General features: G+C 45.7%; 1 pseudogene across 1 annotated transcript in view; it reads left to right on the forward strand.

Annotated features, from left to right (window-relative positions):
* The first annotated feature begins 1085 nt into the window (after positions 1-1085).
* LOC310771370 (seizure protein 6 homolog) overlaps positions 1086-7500 on the forward strand; it is a 65021-nt pseudogene continuing 58606 nt past the window's right edge. Inside the window, exons 1-2 of the transcript in view lie at positions 1086-1199; positions 2218-2376. The product of the transcript in view is annotated as a seizure protein 6 homolog (transcript). The remainder of the gene's footprint in view (positions 1200-2217; positions 2377-7500) is intronic.

Genomic DNA, 7500 nt, shown 5'->3' on the forward strand with positions numbered 1-7500 from the left:
GTGTGTGTGTGTGTGTGTGTGTGTGTCTGTGCCTGTGTGTATGTGTGAGTGGTTTATGAAAACTAGGTCATGTATGTTGTAGAAATATGCAATTATTTTTGAAATCAGAGCTGTATATGGCCAGAGAAAATGGAGAAAATGCTGTAGAGTGCGTGTCGTGAGATGTTCACAGCCCAAATAAAAGGTTAGCAGAGACAAAGCAGCTGTTTTGCTATCCAGCTAAGCTGCTCCATACAAAACTCTCCCCAGCGGTTTTCTCGTGAATGTAAGCTCAGTGGACGAGCTCAGACAGAGACACAGAGTATTGTTACACAGGGTAGGTCGCACCTGTTTTCAAAGGCGCTGTGTGGATAAACGAGTCCTGAACAGCTGCTGGATATAACAACGTTAGCACCAAGTTCCAGGTATAAAAACACAGTCTCTGTTGGCTGTTCTGTATTCAGAGTTGGTTCACCGAAGCACCGTGAAGTTTGTTGCAGTGCAGTGTTTTCTGTGTTTCCCGCAGACATCACTGGGCCCCGGCGGTCTCTCAGCAGCCTCCCTCTGTAGCAGCTTAGCTTAACTAAACCTCTGTAGCAGCTTAGCTTAACTAAACCTCTGTAGCAGCTTAGCTTAACTAAACCTCTGTAGCAGGTTTATCTGTAGCAGCTTAGCTTAACTAAACCTCTGTAGCAGCTTAGCTTAACTAAACCTCTGTAGCAGCTTAGCTTAACTAAACCTCTGTAGCAGCTTAGCTTAACTAAACCTCTCTAGCAGCTTAGTTTAACTAAACCTCTGTAGCAGCTTAGCTTAACTAAACCTCTGTAGCAGCTTAGTTTAACTAAACCTCTGTAGCAGCTTAGCTTAACTAAACCTCTGTAGCAGCTTAGCTTAACTAAACCTCTGTAGCAGCTTAGCTTAACTAAACCTCTGTAGCAGCTTAGCTTAACTAAACCTCTGTAGCAGCTTAGCTTAACTAAACCTCTGTAGCAGCTTAGCTTAACTAAACCTCTGTAGCAGCTTAGCTTAACTAAACCTCACTCCGGTGGTCGCTTGACTCACCTCCTCTTCGGCCTCATAAGTTGTAACATCTCTGCTCCGACATTATGCTCGTTGTTTGTGACGGAGAGAAAAAGTCGTGCTGCGGCTCTACTGTAGACGTTTACATTGACGTTTACGTTGACAGTGACACTAATGACGGCATCTACCTGTGTCTGCAGGTAAGCCTGTTGCATTCAAGTGCATCCCACCACATCCGTGGAGCAGGTTCTGGTGAAATACTGCCCATGCATTCCCATTCTACATTTCCACGTTTGACCGTCCTTGAAGACACCACTGTAACGGGAAGCAGCCGGCAAGCAAACAGGGAGCTCTCGGTGCAGGCAGCATGGAGGGAGGTTACAACTTCAAACGTTGTTCATTTGCATATACTAACGATTTTGTAATGACACAAAGCTGGTTACAAAGTGTAAAACGTTGTTCATTTGCATATACTAACGATTTTGTAATGACACAAAGCTGGTTACAAAGTGTCTCTTTAATGTCTGATTCCAGAGGCATGGTTAGGAGGGGTGTCAGTCGTGCTGTTAGGAGGGGTATCAGGCGTGTCGTGCAGTTAGGAGGGGTGTCAGGAGTGTCGTGCTGTTAGGAGGGGTGTCAGGAGTGTCGTGCTGTTAGGAGGGGTGTCAGGAGTGTCGTGCTGTTAGGAGGGGTGTCAGGAGTGTCGTGCAGTTAGGAGGGGTGTCAGGAGTGTCGTGCTGTTAGGAGGGGTGTCAGGAGTGTCGTGCTGTTAGGAGGGGTGTCAGGAGTGTCGTGCAGTTAGGAGGGGTGTCAGGAGTGTCGTGCTGTTAGGAGGGGTGTCAGGCGTGTTGTGCTGTTAGGAGGGGTGTCAGGAGTGTCGTGCTGTTAGGAGGGGTGTCAAGAGTGTCGTGCAGTTAGGAGGGGTGTCAGGCGTGTCGTGCAGTTTGGCCCGTAGCAGATTATGAATTGTGTCCCCAAAGAAAGGTCCGATACGGTTGATTTTGAGTCTTGTGCTCATGTTGTCGACCTCAGTCAAAGCTGATTGCCGCGATCAAGACCGCGTCTGCCAGCCGAGCCTTTTAAACTGTTAATATTTCAAAGCTTAAGCTAAGCCAGCTCCGCTCCCTCATCTCTCTGCCTTTGATACAGGGATCCCACTCAAGTGTCTGTTGAATGACTCATTTGACAAACCGTGTCTGCGCGTGTGATAATCCCCAGCCCGCCGCGCTCAGAGCGATGCTGAGAGCGACGCCTTGTCACGGTGTGGAGTCGCTGTATTTTGTCTTCCTCGCACCTCAACGTAAAAGGGCCGTCTGCGAGAGCCGGGGAGACGAGCGGAGCACTGCGGGCGGGATGAATGTCTGTGGCGTCTGGAGCGTGAGCGGTTCGAGGTATCAGCAGAGTTCACTCAGCAACCAAGCCTCTCTGAGCTCCGGGGAAAACTTATGGCCGAGCGTTTTCGGGGTGTGATGAGTGTGATGAGGGACCCACTTGGATAGCCTTCGTCCAGATTCCGGCTTAAATTTGGAAGTGTTCACGCTGGCCGAGTCTCGGTGTTCATTCACTGTTTGTTTGGTGAAGGCAGCTGTGTAGGTTGGGCTGATTCACTCTTATTGAAGCCCTGCAAACAGAGACAGACTAACGCTCATTATCATGCCAGTGTCAACAAGGTAGCTGCACCAGTCTTTACAAACCCAGTGTCAACAAGGTAGCTGCACCAGTCTTTACAAACCCAGTGTCAACAAGGTAGCTGCACCAGTCTTTACAAACCCAGTGTCAACAAGGTAGCTGCACCAGTCTTTACAAACCCAGTGTCAACAAGGTAGCTGCACCAGTCTTTACAAACCCAGTGTCAACAAGGTAGCTGCACCAGTCTTTACAAACCCAGTGTCAACAAGGTAGCTGCACCAGTCTTTACAAACCCAGTGTCAACAAGGTAGCTGCACCAGTCTTTACAAACCCAGTGTCAACAAGGTAGCTGCACCAGTCTTTACAAACCCAGTGTCAACAAGGTAGCTGCACCAGTCTTTACAAACCCAGTGTCAACAAGGTAGCTGCACCAGTCTTTACAAACCCAGTGTCAACAAGGTAGCTGCACCAGTCTTTACAAACCCAGTGTCAACAAGGTAGCTGCACCAGTCTTTACAAACCCAATGTCAACAAGGTAGCTGCACCAGTCTTTACAAACCCAGTGTCAACAAGGTAGCTGCACCAGTCTTTACAAACCCAGTGTCAACAAGGTAGCTGCACCAGTCTTTACAAACCCACTGGGACTATACTGCTGCTGTTGCCCTAGTTTGGTGATCCTGCGGGACGCAAGACATTTTCAAACTCTTGATGCAAACACAGTTTTTGTTGTTGTTGCTGAAGCTATGAATGGTTTGTTTACTTTAATTTTTTCATTTATCAGACAAGAGACAATCTTAAGGCTGGCTCACACTACAGGATTTTCGGGCCGATTTATGCCCGATTCACCCCTCCCGAGAATCGGAGGAGAGATCTGGCCTGGCAGCTTGCCAAGATTGGTCGGGCCCGACGTTCGGCACCGATTATCTTGTAGTGTGAGCTGTTTGCAGATCCAATCTTAAGCCTCCCGATCTGCTCAAAGCCTCATCGGGGCCGTCCCGATCATATCAAACATGTTTGATATTTAGGACTGAAAATCTGCGCGAATACATCATTCTGCTGCTGCGGGAGACTCCCGTCATTATCGTTAATTGACGCGGCTCATTTGATGCGCTGCACTGCAGGCATTATAGGCTACCAAATACCAACAGCACAGAACCACGAGTATTTGGGGGAAAATGTCACTCATTTATATCACAATGAATGACCAATGAATAAAAAGTTGTTATATCGTAGTTTTGAGCCCCTGCCAGTCAGAGGCTGTAATCTCCTACCTGTCTATCAGCCAGGCAGTGTGGGGGGAAAAGGCATTGCTGCTGCGGGAAGCAATCCAGTCAATCCAAACTTTTGCCGATCTCATGACATGCAGCAGGGGAATATATTTTGGTAGGCCATGTGTTTGTGTTCTCACTTGTACAGACAATAGAGTCGCGTTGTTTACACGCATGCTAACTACCGTGAGATTCATTTGTTTGGCGAGACGGGCATGAAAATGAGGAAACGAGAGAGAGAGGTGAGGTGGGGGCGGAGCGCTTTGGTCACTGCTGGAACCCCAAAAACGAAACAGGTTCGTATGGCCGGGCATCAAGGTGATTATCCTGCCGATAATCTTAATAATATCCTGTAGTGCGTGGTGCACCACATTTACAAATCTTGTAGTGTGTGCATGTTTGAGATTCTAGGGAAGATAATCTGGGAAGATTCTCCTGTAGTGCGTGTCACAGCCAGATTTCAAAATCGGCTAAGATTGTCAGAATCCTGTAGTCTGAGCCCAGCTTTACTCTACTCTACTGTACTAAACTATACTCTACTATACTGTAGTATACTCTACTCTACTATACTCTAGTATACTCTACTCTACATTACAATAATCTACTCTACTCTACTCTACAATAATCTACTCTACTCTACTCTGCTCTACTCTTCTTTACTCTACTTTACTCCACTCTACTCCACTCTACTCCACTCTACTCTACTCTACTCTACTCCACTGTACTCTACTCTACTCCACTCTACTCTACTCTACTCCACTGTACTCTACTCTACTCTACTATACTATACTCTACTCTACTATACGTCACACTACTCTACTCCACTCCACTCCACTCCACTCAACTATACTATACTATACTACACTACACTACACTACACTATACTATACTATACTATACTATACTATACTATACTATACTATACTATACTATACTATACTATAATATTATACTAGGGCTGTGAATGATTAGAAATATATCACACAATTTGCTGTTGTTGGGTTTTGGCCTGTCAACCACAGTAAACTACACACAGTAAACTACACACAGTGTCGTGACTGCATCTTGCACTCTATCCCGCTGACAAAATCTGTCCACAGACAGACATACTGTGTGAACATGCACGTGTATTTTGAAAATCTATAGTTTGCCTCAGAGAGCTGTCAGTTGAGAGGAATCCTCAGATACATCCTCTCTATCTCCCTCCCTCTCAGTCTCTCTCGCTCTCTCTCTCTCATGCACGCACGCACGCATGCACACGCGCGCGCACACACACACACACACACACACACACACACACACACACACACACACACACACAGATACGAGGTGAAAACAACAAAAGCTACGTGTTCAAATGCCAGCTGGATTTCAAACCCATCAAGGCCACCAAAAGACTAGATCAGTTTAGAAAGCAAAAGGCAAAGAAGAAAGGGCAGTTAATTAATATTAATGTGGGGAATAAACAAGCACAGATCCTGCAGACCCACGGCACAAGTTTAATTAAATTTAATTGAATTCAATGCTGTTATCGGTTAAATAACCAAATTACACTAACGTTGCTTAAATACCACAAGGTAATAACAGAACCTACCAGTAAAGTTGGCAGGGCAGCAGGGGAGGAGTTATCAGGTTACTGTTTACTAACACCTTTACTAACATGCGCAAATTAGAGCAAAATGGTGGAATGATAACTTTCACTTTTGTTTTCACAGTGGGAGGAGACTGTGGATTGAGTTCAATGCTGCTGGTCTGCTGTCTGTAGCTCAACATGAGGAGATGTGACATCAGACGCATCATGAGCAGTTTAGATCCGTTCCTCTACATTCTCAAACATTTGATTTTGCCTCTATAATATATGGGGAACACTGTGCAGTCAAAGACGCCCTCTAGAGGCCATCTGACAAAGCGTTGATGACTGCCTGTTTGATTGAAAATGCCTCTTGATGTCCTCAGCTGTGCCATGGGAAGAAAAACAATGTAGCATATTTTTTCCCCAATTCAAATATGATATAAGTTGAATCAGTCACTAGCAGAACACTCCCTGTGCCTCTCCTAAACTGGGCCCCATTTTCTTTGAGCTGTCGTGGCCTTTTGATCATTGACTCATAAAGGCCTGGATGGGAACAGAGCTGCTGGGCAAGTCTAAAAATGAGAGCAGGTCATTGATCGATGCTAAGGTCAGGTTCTGATTGATCTAAACTATAGAGTAGGCCTACAGCAGCTCCACCATGTTCTTGTGTTATCAGTAGATCTGGCAAAGAGATGCTCCCTAGCAGGACCAAAATAAAACTCTACTGGACCGCTAAGAAAAAACTCATGTAAATATCATGTAACTAACCGCGACTCACATTGCACATATAATATTCCATACAGTAAAAGCTATGTGGATATGGATGCTACCGTTGAAAAGAAACAGATTTCAGTACTCCATCGGAGCTGCCATTTAACACATTGAGTGCCACAGCGCTTCAGTAAAATTGTCTGCAGCCTGTGCCAGATTCACTTCCATTCAGTTGAAAACAGCTATAGAATTTTTTCTATTATGGCTATATTGACGGGGCTGGACTTTAATGAAACATTGAACACTCCTGCTTCTTCCAAAGAAGAAATTTTGTTTCTAGACAGTTCCATTATGAAATGACAGCCTCTGAAAAAAGTGCACTTTCAAGGGTTTTCTGTCGTTTTTTTTTACTTTCCAAGATATAGTCACTTTTATGAATACCTTTTGCACTCTAATTTCGAGCACATTCACTGACTCTGGCTGGTGTTTTCTGATGTGGTGGTGTGGTGTGGTTTCTGTGCAGCCTGCGTGCCCCCCCCCCCCTCTCCACCTCTGAGCTGCGGGCTCCTCCCACACGCACAGAGTTTGTTTTCTCGACTCCGTTTTTGCCCCGGACGGATCCCAGCGCGCATCAAGGAAATGATGCGCGCTGGCAAACGCGACTGAACGAAAAGGCTTGGCCGTTCGGCTTCGGATGCTGGCTTTCTGGCAGGAAATCGTGTGGAGATAGATAGAAGCATAAGAGCTCAGTTGTGAGCGCGGATGCAGCCGAGCCCACTCTCTGCTGCAGACAGAGCAATATATACGGCTCTGGCTGAAGCATGCATCGGTTTCCTCTTTGATCACGTCTTTCCCTGCTGTCTCATGCACAAAGTAAAGGATCTGAGGTGGGTGGCGCAGCTTCCGTGACGATGTTTAAGGTGGCGCCGTGTGATCCCTTGAAGGGATTCATGCTCACTGGCTAGGTACGACCTTAAACAGTAGAATTATGGAATAATATGAATTATGATTTTAGGACGTCCACAGACGTCCTTGGCACTCCTCGTTACTTTTTTTTAGGACGTGCACAGACGTCCTTGGCACTCAATGTGTTAATATAAGGTTTAAAACATGGCCGACCAGAGAGTGCTCAAAGGAGAAGTTCAGCAAAAAACTAACGTTCATTTATTTTGCACGTGATGTCTTAAAAATAAAATGGCTGGCTGCTCCAATATCATCTAACTCTGAATTAACTAATAATTTAGCAAATTGTATATAACATACCAAATAAAAGCAAACGGCAATGCCTAAGAATGCAATGCCATGTAACTGGCTCGTTAA

Source organism: Poromitra crassiceps (genome assembly GCF_964638095.1).
Source record: "Poromitra crassiceps genome assembly, contig: HAP1_SCAFFOLD_564, whole genome shotgun sequence".
Lineage (NCBI taxonomy): Eukaryota > Metazoa > Chordata > Actinopteri > Beryciformes > Melamphaidae > Poromitra > Poromitra crassiceps.